Here is a 15,406-nt window from a genome sequence, read left to right on the forward strand (position 1 = left end):
ACTGGTAGGAAACAATTTTAGTCCCATCGAAGCAAAGGTACCAGATACTAAGAAAAACAAAACCTGAAGGCACAGGTGAATGAAAGTGCCAAATATTACTTCAATGGTGCTTGTTAAATAAACATTTATAGAATGCCTATTATGTGATAAGCATAGTACTGGTACTAGGAACCAGACAGGTGAAAAAGCAAGGTCTCTCTGTTTAGGGAGCTTACAGTCTTGCGGTGGAGACATTCTTGAACATATAATTTTAACACGGAATGATAATTATAGGACTAAAGTTCAGTTCCCAGTGAAGAGACCTTAGGGGGAAGTAAGGCAGGGGCAAGGGAAGGTTTGCTGGAAGAGACAGGACTGAATTCAGACTTGAACTAAAAGACAAAGGAAGGCAGGTGAAGGAGAGGAGGAAAGACCTTCCAGGTAGGAGGGCCAATTGAGTGAAGCCACAGAGACCTGAACAGACATGGTACAGGCTGTGTGTGATTGCTAGGGCAGGACAGAGATCAGGCTTGGGAGGGATAGATTTGGGAGTCAACTGCATTTTAAATAGTGTGATACTTCTGGGTTCTTGTTTCATCTGACCTACTAAAATCATTGTACAATTATACGGGAAGATGGGGGATAGGAAGAGTGACTATGTTGTGACGTTGAGAAAATATGAAATCTTCATTTTTCCCCCATTGGAAGTTAACAGATCATGTCCAGAATGGACTGAATTGTGTTCCCCCCAGATTCATATGTTGAAGCTCCACCTCTAATATGACAGTATTTGGAGAAGGGGACTTGGGGAGGTAACTTGGGTTGGGTGAGGTCATGAGAATGGGGTCCTCAGGATGGGATTACTGGTATAAAAATAGGAGGAAACAGAGCCTTCTCTCTACTGTGTGAGAATACAGCAAGAAGGCAGCTGTCTATACACCAGGAAGAGGACCCTCATTGGGAACTGAACTGGCAGGCACCTTGATCTTGAACTTCACAGCTTCCAGAACTGTGAGGAATAAATGTCTTTTGTTTAAGCCACCCAGTCGAGTTATATCACCATACAAAGATATTGCAGATCTAGTGGCGGCCTGCTGGTGGGGAGAGCCAGCTCCTGACATGGCTGGCTGCAGGGTCTGGTATGTCCCCAAACTGGTATCGGCCTGCTGCTGGGTGGTACAGATCCTGGGAAGGCTAGATGCGGTGCCCAAGGTGTTCTAGAGCTGGTGTAGGCTTGCTGGTGGGTGGGGTCAAGGCCCAGGGGGTTCTGGGGCTGGTGCTGGTCTGTTGGTGTGTGGGTGGTGTCCTGACATGACAGGTTGTAGGGCTGCGGTGGTCTTCAGGCTGATGTCACCTGACAGTAGGCAGAGTCAGGTCCCAGGGTCTCTGGTTGCAGGACCTTGGGGTCCCAGAGTTGGTGTGTCAGCCCAGGACCTATGGGGTCCAGGGCTGATGCCTGCCTACTGGTGGGTGGGGTTGGGTCCTGGGTCCTCTGGTGGACAGGGCCAGGCTCTGGCGCTAATAAGCTAGAGGAAGGATTCCAAAATTGTGCTTGCCAGTACCAATGTCCTTGTGGTAGAACAAGCTCCCCCAAATGGCTACCACCAGTGTCTCTGTTCCCAGAGTAAGCTCCACTTGCCTCCTGCCTCTCTGGGAGGCTCTCCAAAATCAGCAGGTGGGACTGACCCAGGCTCCTTTCAAATTACTGCTTCTGTCCTGGGTCTTGGAGCAGCTGAGATTTTGTGTGCACCCTTTAAAAGTGGAGGCTCTATTTCTTACAGCTCTCTGGCTCCCCCAAAACTAAGCTCACTGGCCTTCAAAGCCAATGTTCTGAGGCTTCATCTTCCTGGTGCAGGACCCTCAGGCTGGAGAACCCCATGTGGGTCTCAGAGCCCTCACTCCTTGGGGACAACCTCTGCAATTGTAATAATCCTCCTGTTTTGGGTCACCTACCCAGGGTATGGATCTTGACTCTACTACGTCTCCATTCCTCCTACCCATCTTGTTGTGGTTCCTCCTTTATATCTTTAGTTGCAGAAGATCTTTTCTGCTAGTCGTCCAGTCTTTCTCATTAATAGCTTCTCTGTAAACAGTAGTAATTTTGGTGTGCCCGTGGGAGGAGGTGAGCTCAGGGTCTTCCTACTCCCCCATCTTGGCCACTCTTCTACTCTACAAACATTCTTATGCATGTCTTTTGATGAATACATGTATGCATTTCTGTCAAGCATATACATAACTTGCTTTTGCAGTTCCCAGCTTGCACAGTACCAATATGCACAAATTTCAGTTGCCACAGTTTAGTTAAATAACACCAGTCCCCCAATAAGACAACTTGAATTTCAGTTAACGCTGTACATTAACAGTGAGCAATTGCAGAAATTACAGACTTCACTACTAACCCTTCAGTTCATAAATCATTATGTAAAAAATAAGACAGACATCATGATCAGAGATCAATCATGGACTCTGAAAGAAGTCTACACATCTGTTATTCAGTTCACTCATAGCAAAGCCTATTGCTGTGTTGCCTACTTGTTTCCCACTGATAAACCCACATGGCATTTTATAAAAATGGATAATTGAAAAAGGGAATTGGCCAATGAAGAAGGAAGTCCAAAAAATAAGCAAAAAGCGGTAATGCTAGAGGTGAAATTTGAATCAAATATAAATGGAGTTGAAGAAGTAGTTGATCGTGGGAATATTGACACTGCCATCGTCTGAGACACTAGATATGCAACCGGAAGAACCTGGCAAAGGTGAACTCATCAACATATATGAAGAAAAATGATTATGATGAAAAGGATGAAGATGTCCCAGAGGAAGTGACACCAGCAAAGAGCTTTACTTTAAATGAACTCTCAGAGATACTTCACAACATTGAAAGAACAAAATGAAATGTTGGGAGCTAATCCAAACTTAGGAAGGAGTGTGACAATCACTAAGGCACAGAAAAGATGTCATTCCATATCGTATATAATATGACAAGAAGAAGGCAATTATTCCTCAAACTACCTTTGATAACTTTTTTTACAAAGAAAAAAAATGGTTTAATTCTCAATGTTTCTAATGTAATAATTTACAGTGTACTAAGTACATATTAGTTTCACTCTCTTTTTTATTTCCCTATACAAATGTGACAGGAAGAGACAATGTTTTGACAAAGTTTTTGAAAGATCACAGAACAATTATCATTTCCCCATTGATTATTAAGATCATTTTCCATGGTCTCAGGTTACATGGTCATGTTTCTCTCCCACATTACTGTGCAAGGCAAGGACTGACTGTACTGACGAGTATAATTGCTAGGGTAACAAACATTTGATACACTGCTCAACTACCAATTAATTCCTGTCATAAACCCCTGTCCTAGTGTGATAGCCTTAAAGACTATGTTACAACTAGGATCAATAGATGTGTAAGTCAACTTATGTCCTTGGAAATTAGTAAAGGTAAAGCAAAATGAAGAGTGAATAATCATTAGACACTAGCTCAGAATCTCAGTATCAGCAAGCTCTTCTCTCTGCTTATAACATATGAAGTCTGTCTTTAGCCATATGAGCTCAGGCTTTGCCACTGTAATGCACCTTTTCACTTTGCCTGGTCCCACCCCTTATGTCACTGTCCACAAACTTCTGACAAGATAGGTCTTTCTATGTAAAACTTGGCTGTACTTAGGTAGCAGGACCTGAACCAAAAACAGTCACTATATGTGGATAAATTTTAAAATACTAATAGTTAGAAATTAATTTCAAAAATCAAATATTAGAGTAAACAGAATCAAATCTTTATTCAAAGTGTTTCCCAGAATTGCCTCTGCCCAAAATGGTGATGGGCCTATAAAATCATAGACCCGAGGATGATTCAAAAGCAACAAACAAAAAAACAAAAAGCAGAGGATGTCAGTCTGCAGAGGGGAATTGTACAGATGTGCGAAGAGAAGCAGATGTAAGAGACCCTGGGGCTCTGGAAAGAGAAGCTTTGGAACTTCCCTGATCCCTAGAGGCTGGATTATATGAGTTTCCTAAGATTCTTCTACATTTTTTCCTACAATTTAACCTACAATTAAGGGGTTAATTCTATACATTTTTTAAAATGAGTTTCTGTTCCTTAGGGTATTATTGTGATAACCTAAGGTCACATTGCAATAATATCCCAGTAATGTAGCATAATTCAAATGCCACATGCACCATGCATAGAGCTCAGTTTTAATAGAAATCTATAATTTTAATCTAACCAAAACATTTGTAGATTCACACTAATAATTTTTCATTTCTGTTATAAAGTTACAAAGGTATTTCATGTAGGGATAGTCAATGTAAAAAACCTAAATGATCCAGAAATGTATAGAGAGACTGTGAATGTGAAAAGTCCTATACTTCCCCACCAAAGACTGGCCCTCCCCATGCACTCTCCAGAGATAAACACTAACAACAACATTTCAGATACTTCATATGCCTCTATGTATATAAATGTCATCTATTCCTTAATATAAGCAAGATAATACTTTATTCATTCTTTCATAACTTGCTTTTGCAATCATTAATATATCTTAGATATATTTGTCAATTAAGATCTTCCTGATGGTTTTTAACAGCTCTATGGCAACTACAGTATTAATAATTATACACTTAATTATAACCATAATTATTACCCTTTCCTTATTGATGGTTGTTTCTAGCCTTATAGTATTTAAAATTATGCTGCAATGATTTATACATCAATTACTGTGCACATGGTGGAGTATTTCTGGAAGGTAGATTCCAAGAAACAGAATTGCTGAGTCAACTTTCAGAGATGTTTCCCTCCTATTCCAGCATATAAGAGAACATATTTCTCCCACATTCTAATCAGTACCAGACACTAAATATTATCAATTTTTGATGAAAATAACGGGTAAAATTTTTACCAATCTGGAAGTGAAAAAGTTCACTTTTTGTTGTTTTAAACTCATAATCCAAAGAGCAAACACAAAATGACGTTTTAAAATTTTATCTAATTCACTTTTGAGTATCTAATTTAGAATACATGGTTTCATATTGGAAAATCAAATATGAAATTTCAACCATGTCTGAGAAAAATTAGTATATAAACTATTACATTATAGGTAAGATATATTTAAAAAATAACAAACCCATGGGCATTTCTTACAAGAAAACCTGCCATGTAGTTAAATACATTGGTAACATTTCTGTATGTCAGTATTTTATAAGCAACTGATATTTGTCCACAAAGTAACCAAAGTTAGTATACAAGATAAAGAGCATGAGATGACTGAAGATGAATAAAAATTGTTTTCCTCTATATGCTCCTGTCCATCGTACTAGCACCAATGTGTGTTCACTGCTTCTTCCCTGATCCTCTCCATCCTTGAGGAGGAGAGGACATAAGTGCAAATGGCCTCATAATGACCACAGACCCTCCTCCCCATAAGCAGACTAGGACTCAAAAGCAAAATTAGTAAGACAATGACACAATGAGACATTTCTCTAAGGCCTAAGTCATTCTAATTGCCTTTTTCAAAATTTCTTTATGTTTTAAAACAAGGAAAGAAAGAAACCAAAGCAGAATTGGAAACAAACTCTGTTTACTAGGAAATAAAGCAATGTCCTTTGTCTCAGTGGAGTGAGTTATAAGATCATAGTCTAATGAAGTGGAGGATTAAGAGTATAGGTTGGCCCTACAATCAGACCATGTGAGTTTGAATCCCAATGTCCCCTCTTACCTTGAGCAAATCACTTTCACCATCTAAGCTTCATAAAAAGGAGATAATAACAGTAATTACTCAATAGAATGGTTGGGATTGAACGAGAATTGAAAGCAATCATCCTTGTAAAGTTCTCAGCCTCTGTCTGGTGTAGCACCTAAATGCTAAATAATAGTATCTACGTTCCAATGGAGCTGAATAGTGATCCTGTGCCTTATAAGAAGGCTGTATGTGGCCTAAGGTGAGAGACTCTCCCCAAAGGCTCTGAAGGTATAGGGGAATGAGGTGGCTCTACTGAAGGTGGATACAGCGGTATGAGCAAACCTAGGTAGGAAAGATGAGAACGTAAATCATAAAGGTATCATAGACAGGAAACTGGAGCAGACTTCTACAGAAGAAAGGAAGTGAATGAGGCAGAAAAGTAAGAGGAGGTTACCTGGATGGTTCCACACTAGATGCACAACATATTTAACCATATCAAAACATTCAGCTGAGCAACTAGCTGTGGTGGTTTTGGTCCTGCCCCATGGTAGCCCTACCCAGTCTAGCTCCCTGAATAGTGATCTCAAGGATAAGTGGTCGTGGGCTAGAGATTGTCAGGCCTTCCCTTCCCAGGCCATTCATTCATTCAGCCATTACTTGTTGAACATCTACTAAGGGCCAAGCACTGGCATAAATGTCAAGGATACAGTGGGTATAAACTGGTGAACAGACAAGTAAATATATAATCACAAATTGTGAACAGTTTTATGGAGGAAAAGAACAGAATATGATGAGGAAGAATAAGAAGAAGTACCTAATTTATATTGTTAGGTTAATGATGATGGTGGGGGTAGGCCTAAGGGAGGCTTCTCTGAGGAAGTGACATTTAGGTTGAGAACAGATAAGCAAAAATTAGAGTTGGAAAAAGAGCTTTGATGAAGAGGAAATATCATGTGCAGAGATCCTAAGGTAGGAAAACACAACCCAAGAACTGAAAGTAGACTGGAGTGTGGTGTGCCAGGGCACCAGTGGCAGAAGATGAAGTTGGAGAAGTAGGCAAGGACCAGATAATACAGGGCATTATAGGCCACTGTCACAAGCTGGGTTCTGAGATGGAGTTTAGTTTGCAGGATATTTATTAAAGAGTTCCCTCTAGATCAACACATGTGGAAAAGGGGAAGGAAGTAAGAAAGATGGGCAGAGCAAGAAGTGAGCTGAGGTTCAGGCCCACATGACAGCTGCAGCCAATCCCATGTTGAGCTATAATGGTCTTTCAGGCCAAGACGGCCAAGCATTTATGCCACAGCATTAACCTGTTATTGGATGTGGGCCACCCTGGGAAGGGCAGGACCTTAGGCAAGGCAGCTCCCTGCCACTGAAGGGACTGATAGCTGAAGGTATCCACCAACAGCATTCTCAGTAGCCAGAGCAACAGAGCCTTTTTTAAAGGGGGATCTGGGCAGGACACCACAGTGTTTCCCATAGCCATTGTCTTGGAAGTTGGGATTTTATTTCTATGCAATAGGAAGCCACCAAAGGATAGAAGAGAAGTGGATGACGCAGCTCAATACACATGACCAATATGGCTGCTGCATAGAGAATGGATCAGAGAGGGTAAGCCTGGCAGCAGAGAGACCAGCCAGGAGGCGGTGGTCCAGGCAAGAGATGATGAAGGCTAGGATTAGGGTGGGAGAAGTGGAGATGGAGAGAAGTGAAGAGATTTAAGTTGTATGGAAGAATGGAACTGATGAAGGCTTACATAAGTGAGGAGGGGCAGTACCAAGAATGCCCAGATGGAGCCTGATTTCTCAGAGGCCTGGAGCTCTGGAGCTAGGGATTCTTTCAAGAAGTCACCTAGTGAGGGATTGATATAAGTAAGCACTGCCCTGGGGAAAGGAGGTGATAAGTAACAATGCTGTGTTAATTGTCAAATCAATATAAACAGTCCATAAATTATTTGACATACTATTCTCAAATGTGTCTTTCTCTTGAATGTAGATTCTATTCACATTTAAAATTTTTCCTGAAAGCACCCTCAAGCTTCAAATTAGAAGAGTGCTCACACTCATGGATTTCCAACTTTCATACCAAATCTGCAGTGTCTTTCTTTTTCATAAAGGTCAGTGAACAGAAACTGCATTCAGAAATGCAATCTCCTGGATTACAAACCTTCCAGAGAATTCTGTGTGGTGTTCAAGCCATCACACACACTGCAGAACCAACTGCTGACCCATGAAGGAAACAGCATGTCATAGAGACCTTTCGTACAATTCCTTTTGTTAATAGGACCGGTGAGCCTCAACTGAATTCAATCTTAAATTCCCAGTGTACCACAGCTGGATGTCCACAGAGAAATATGTGCCCTTCTAGGATATTGTAAAACATAAATTTGGAAACTTTTGTCCTTTTCCAGAATAATGTGAGGAAGCATGAAACATTTCTGTTTGCATTTACAGATGGTCCCCTTCCCAAATGTCTCCACATTGCAACTGAGACTATTTTAATGGATGTTGCCAGACTTAGCAGGGAGAGGGGAGAGAGACAGAGTGGAGAGGAGGAGAGGATAAAGGAATGGAAGGAGAGGAGAGGAGAGGAGAGGAGGGGGGAAGTGGAGGAGAATAGAAGGGAGTAGAAGGAAGGGGAGTAGAAGAGAGGGGAAGGATGTGGGGGAGAAACAAGGGAAGAGAGAATGCTTATGAACCAGCTCTCATCAAGCTTTTTCTTTCATTGCTTTCTCCTAGAGGCTAAGAAGAATTTGGGGAAATTCCCATAAAAATCTATTTTTGTTGGTATGACAGATAGAATTTTGACAGTAAAAGTTCTGACAAATACGAAACACACACAACTAGTCTGTACTCAGGACTTCCAGAGCTTTAGGATCCAGCCAATATTTTACAAAATATAAACAAACAAACAAAAAATAAATAAAATAAATATTTCTTTCGTTCAACAAAAGTAGTTTGTTTCTCTTAAAATATAAAAGATAGACCATGCTCAATAAGTAACCAAAGACTGAGAGCAAAGTATGAAACTAAATAAAATAATTTATATAAAGTGATTAGCATAGTATCTACACTTAGAATGAGCTCAGCAAACACTAACTTATTATCATAATTATTTGTGTAATGGTGCAACCCAATAAAACTTACAACAAAATTAATTGGACACAAATTACCTACATACATAAATGTTGGTGTATGTGGTAATTATCCATAAATGATAAGTTCTCATAAATTTTTATAATTAATATTACCTTTACAGAACCAGATCTAGTTTTTCTCCTTTCTGTTTTAGAGTTTTGCATCTTTATAATGTAACATGACATATTTTCCCTAACTGCAAATTAATCCTCTTTCCACATTCATGATAATCCTATTCCTGGAAGCCACAAAGACCAGATAGTATTCTCCCAAGCAGGTGCCCCTGCTTCCCCACCTGACCTTAGGCACACATTCCTTGGTTCTCCTATGGAGGGGGCCTGGCCTGGGTACCTGAAGACAGAGGGCTCAAGGCTGCTGACTCTAGAGTGTGAGCAGTGCAGAGAAGGCCAGTAGCATCCCCCCAGAGAAAGGACCAGTGTAAAGGGATAGGCTAGGGGTAGGAAGGCTCAGACAGGGCAAGGGATGTCAGTGAATCTTTTAATTTCTCTGCAGAAATCTTACAGGCCAGGAGATAGTGGGATGATATATTCAGAGTTTTGAAAGAAAAAACTCCAACCAAGAATACTTTAACCAGCAAGGCTCTCCTTTGGAAATGAAGGCGAGATAAAGACTTCTCCCAGACAAAAGCTGACAGAGTTCACCATCACTAGACCTGCCTTACAACAAATGCTGAAAGGAGTTCTTCAAAGTGGAATGAAAGAACAGTAACAAGTAATATGAAAACACATGAAAATATAAAAAACACTGGTAAAGGTAAGTATATAGTCAAATTCAGAATATTCTAATACTGTAATATGGTGGTATGTTAACCACTTAACTCTAGTATAAAGGTTAAAGGACAAATATATTAAAAATAACTATAGCTACAATAATTGGTGAATGGACGCAATATAAAAAGATGTAGATTGTGACAAAAACATAAAATGGAGTGGAGTAAATGGGTAGAATTTTTATATAAGATTGATGTTAAGTTGTTATCAGATTAAAATAGACTGTTATAACTATAGAATGTTTTATGTAAGCCTCAGGGTAACCACAAAGAAAACACCTACAGTAGATAGACAAAAGATAAAGATAAGGTAGTCAAAGCATACCATTACAGAAAATCATTAATTCACAAAGGAAGACTGTGAGAAAGGAAGAAAGGAACAAAGGAATTACAAAACAGCCAGAAAACAATTAATAAGATGTCATTAATAAATCCTTTGCTATCAATACTTACTTTAAATGTAAATAAATTAAATTCACCAATTAAAAGGTATAGAGTGACTCAATGGGTAAGAAAAACAAGACCCAACTATATGCTGCCTACAAGAGACTTATTTCAGCATTAAGGAAACACACAGGCTTAAAGTTAAGGGATGGAAAAAAGATATGCCATGCAAATGGAAACCAAAAGAGAACAGAGGTAGCTATACTTATTTCAGACAAAATAGACTTTATGTCAAAAACCGTAACAAGAGACAAAGAGTCTCATTATATAATGATAAAGGGGTCAATTCTTTAAGAGGATATAATAATTGTAAATATTTATGCACCCAATGTTGGAGCACCTAAGTATATTAGATCTGAAGGGAGAAACAGACAGCAATTCAGTAACAGTAGGGGACTTCAATACCCCACTGTCAACAATGGATAAATTATCCAGACAGAAAATCGATAACAAAATATTGGACTTGAAATACATATTAGAACAGATAGACTTAACAAATACATACAGAATATTCCATCTGAAAGCAACAGAATACACATTCTTCTCAAGCATTCATGGAACACTCTCCAGGATAGCTCACATGCTAGGCCACAAAACAATTCTCAACAAATTTAAGAAGACTGAAATCATATTTAGCTTATTTTCTGATAACAATGTTATAAAACTATAAATCAAAACAGGAGGAAAACTGGAAAATTCACAAATATGTGGAGATTAAACAAATGCTCCTGAACAACCAAATGGATCAAAGGAAAAATAAAAATATCCTGAGACAAATGAAAATGGAAACACTGCATACCAAAACTTAGGGGATGTAGCAAAAGCTGTTCTAAGGGGAAAGTTCATAGTGATAAGAGCCTACACTAAGGAAAAGAAAAGATCTCAATCTAACTTTACACCTCAACAAATCAGAAAAAGAAGAACAAACTAAGCCGAAAGTTAGTAGAAGGAAGGAAATTACAAAAATCAGCATGAAAATTAGAGACTAGAAACACAATAGACAAGATTAATACAAGTGAAAGCTGGTTTTTTGAAAAGATAAAATTGATAAAATTTTAGTTGGACTAACCAGGAAAAAAAGAGAAGACTCACATAAATAAAATTAGAAATGAAAGAGGAGACATTACAACTGATACCACAGAAAAACAAATGTTCATGAAAGACTACTATGAACAATTATATATAAACAAATTGGATAACTTAGAAGAAATGGGTAAATTTCTAGAAACATTCAACCTAGCAAGACTGAATCATAAAGAAAAAGAAAATCTAAACAGACCAATAATAAGTAAGTATACTGAATCAATCATCAAAAACCTCCCAATAGGGCTTCCCTGGTGGTGCAGTGGTTGAGAGTCCGCCTGCCAATGCAGGGGACACGGGTTCGTGCCCCGGCCCAGGAAGATCCCACATGCCGCGGGGCGACTAGGCCCGTGAGCCATGGCTGCTGAGCCTGCGCGTCCAGAGCCTATACTCCACAAGTAGGCCACAAGAGTGAAAGGCCCACGTACTGAAAAAAAAAAAAAAACCTCGCAATAAAGAAAAGCCCAGGACCCAGTGGTTTCCCTGGTGAATTCTACCAAACATTTAAAGAAAAATTACTACTAATCTTTCTGTAACTCTTTCAAAATATTGAAGAGGAAGGAACACTTCCAAACTCATTTTATGAGGCCAGCATTATGCTGATACCAAAGCTACACAAGAAGACTACAAAAAAAGAAAATTGCTGAAGAACATAGATGTAAAAACCCTCAACAAAATATTAGCAAACTGAATTCAAAAACACATTAAAAGGATCATATACCATGATCAAGAGGGAGTTATTCCTGGAATGCTAGGTGGCTCAACATATGCAAATCAATCAATGTGATACACCACATTAACAGAATAGAGGATAAAAATCATATGATCATCTCAACAGATACAGAAAAATCATTTGACAAAATTGAACATCCTTTCATGATAAAAACTCTCAAAAAATTGGGTATAAATGGTATGTACTTCAACAACAAAGGAAACCATCAGCAAAATGAAAAGACAATGAGAGTGGCAAGAGTAGGCCTCCTTGATAGTGGATGTCCAATATTCAATATAATACTGGAAGTCCTAGCCAGATAAATTAGGTAAGATAAAGAAATAAAAGGCATCCAAATCAGGAAGGAAGAAATAAAATTGTCTCTGTCTATAGATGACATTATATATAGAAAATTCTAAAGACTCCACCAAAAAACTTTCAGAACAATTAAATGAATTCAATAAAGTTGGAGGATACAAAATTGATATACAAAAATCAGTTGCATTTTTATACACTAAAAATCAACTATTGGAAAGAGAAATTAGGAAAACAATCCCATACAGTTATGTCAAAAAGAATAAAATGCTTAGGAATAATTTTAGCCAAGGAGGTGAAGACCTGTATACTGAAAACTATAAGACAGTGATGAAAGAAATTAAGGAAGATAAAATAAATGGAAAGGTATCCCATGTTCATGGATTTGAAGAATTTATACTGTTGAAATGTCCACACTATCCAAAGCGATCTACAGATACAATGCAATCTCTATTAAAAATTCCAATGGAACTTTTCACAGAAATAGAAGAAGCAATCCTAAAATTCATATGGAACCACAAAAGACCCCCTAATAGCCAAAACAATCTTGAGGAAGAAAAACAAATCTGGAGGCTTTACACTCCTCAATTTCAAACTATATTACAAAGGTATGGTAATCAAAACTAGTACGGTACTGGCATATAAACAGACACACAGACCAATGGAACAGAACTGAGAGCCCAGAAAGAAACCCACACATATATGGTCAACTAATCATTGACAAGGACACCAAGAACACACAATGGGAAAAGGATAGTTTCCTCAGTAAATGCTGTTGGACAAACTGGATAGCCACATGCAGAAAAATGAAACTAGGCCTCTATCTTACACCACTTACAAAAAAATTAACTCAAAATGGATTTGGGACTTAAATGTAAGATCTGAAACTGTAAAGATCCTAAAAGAAAACACAGGGAAAAATGCTCCTTGACACTGGTCTTGGCAATGATTTTTTGGATATAACACCAAAAGCACAAGCAACCAAAAAAAAAAAATTGGGACTACATTAAACTAAAAACCTTTTGCACAGCAAAAGAAACAATCAAAAAAATTAAAAGACAACATACAGATTGGGAGAAAATATTTGCAAACCATATATCCAATAAGGAGTTAACATCCAAAATATATAAAGAATTTATATAACTCAGTAGCAAAACAAACAAACCAACAACCAAGTACCCCAATTAAAAAGTGGGCAAAGAAGCTCAATAGACATTTTCCCAAAGAAGACATGCAAATAGCTAATAGGTGCTCAACATCACTAATCATGAGGGAAATGTATATCAAAACCACCATGAGATACCTCACCCCTGTTAGAATGGCTATTATCAAAGAGGCAAGAAATAACAAGTGTTGGTGAGGATGTAGAGAAAAGGGAACACTTGTTCACTGTTGGTGGTACACTGGTAAAGCCACTATGGAAAACAGTATGAAGGTTCCTCAAAAAATTAAAAATAGAACTACCATGTGATCCAGCAATTCCACTTTTGGATCTGGGTAGATATCCAAAGGAAACAAACTCATTACGTGGAAGAGATACCTGCACTCCTATGTTCATTGCAGCATTATTCACAATAGTCAAAAGGGGCTCTATGGGCTTTCTCATACCATCTGCCTAGATGCCTCATGCATCCGTTTCTACTCTATTGCTCCCACATCATGTTGGATGCTAGGGCTTCTCTAGATGCTTGATACATGTCCTGGCTTGGTTTAGAAAGCAAAGCACAGATCCAACCTGTTGTCAGAAACCCAAATCTCTGTGTGGTTTAGAACATGCACATGTCTCTGGTCTTCTACCCTGGGCTCAGCTCCACTTGGGAGTCAAAGCACAAGATCCTTTCTCAGAAAGACTCAATGGTATCAAACTGTCTTGTCCCTCAACTCCTCCCCCAATCTGTAGGATATATAGCTCCTCTCCAACAGGAAAAACAAGCTCTACATTACAAATAGGAATTATAGTAATAATATTCTGAGTAAATAATATTAATCTGCCAATTTAAAATCCTTCAAATTGCATAGCAAATAAATTGAAATATGATAACAATAGATTTAACTAAATTTATAATAGCAGAGTGAATGAATTATACTATGAAGAAGTAGCAATTTGGAAAAGCTGCAATGGCAGTGTTTTGAAGAAATTAAATATTTCTAATGTCAATCCTGAAAAGCCACTCAAAGAATTACAATGTTTATGAGTAATACCGTTTCTTCACATAGCTTAATCATCTGAAGAAAGGAAGATCATTTATTTTGGTTAATTGATAAATGGGTATAAAAAATGCTTCAAAATTAAGGATAACAGCCTGTTTGTTTATTAAACTCGGGTTATAAATAGAAAAGTTTGTTTTATTATTAGCTATATTTTTACAACTTGGTTATTAATATGCTTTTAAAACACAATATTTAGTGATTTTTTAATAAATTTCTCAGGCCATTTCATTAAAAAATTTTTTTAATTTTATTAAAAAAATAGCCCTTAAAAATTTGAAGAACAATGTCTTCCATTAATTCTATCAATACTGTCTTTTTAATCTGTGCCCCAGGTATGCTAATAGAGAATCCTACGTAGTAGGAAAGCAGGTGCAACGGGCTAGAACTGTTCAAATAGCCCTCAGTCACATTAAGATGGGAACATTCAATGTAGAAAATATCTCTTTTTTTATTTTTACTGAATTCTTACATAAATGGGACCTAAGCTATATGGAAATGGCATGCTTGCTAGTACCATCCGGTTCTGGTTGTCATATTTTCAAAGGAAGTGGAGAAAATAGTGATGATTCAACGAAAAAGAACCTAAATAAGGTAGCAAACAGAAGTTGGGCTGTGTGATACATGTTGAAGGAACTGTTCACTAAAGAGAGAAAAAAGTTTAGATGTGACAATTTGTGAAAATTTTCCATGAGAAAAAGTTCAGTTGCTTCTCTCTAGAGATATAATTACCAGATGTAAGAAAATGGAATTAATATGGGAGGAATTTAATGTGTAATATAGACCAATTAATTGACCAATATGATATAAAAAATAAATTGACTACAAAAAAAAAGAAAAACAAGCTCTGACATCCACATGCATTCTTTCTAACTGTGTTAATGGCAAGACGTTTTTGCACTGAGTCTTTCAGGATCTTAGTTTTGATATTCAAAAATCAGGATTTTGAAATCAAAACTTTTCCTTCAAACTGACTTGAGTCCATTTTGAACCTCAAACCTGAGAATTGATTCCTCTTTTTTTTTTTTCTCTCCTATGACACGCCTTCC

Source organism: Delphinus delphis, chromosome 3 (assembly GCF_949987515.2).
Source record: "Delphinus delphis chromosome 3, mDelDel1.2, whole genome shotgun sequence".
Lineage (NCBI taxonomy): Eukaryota > Metazoa > Chordata > Mammalia > Artiodactyla > Delphinidae > Delphinus > Delphinus delphis.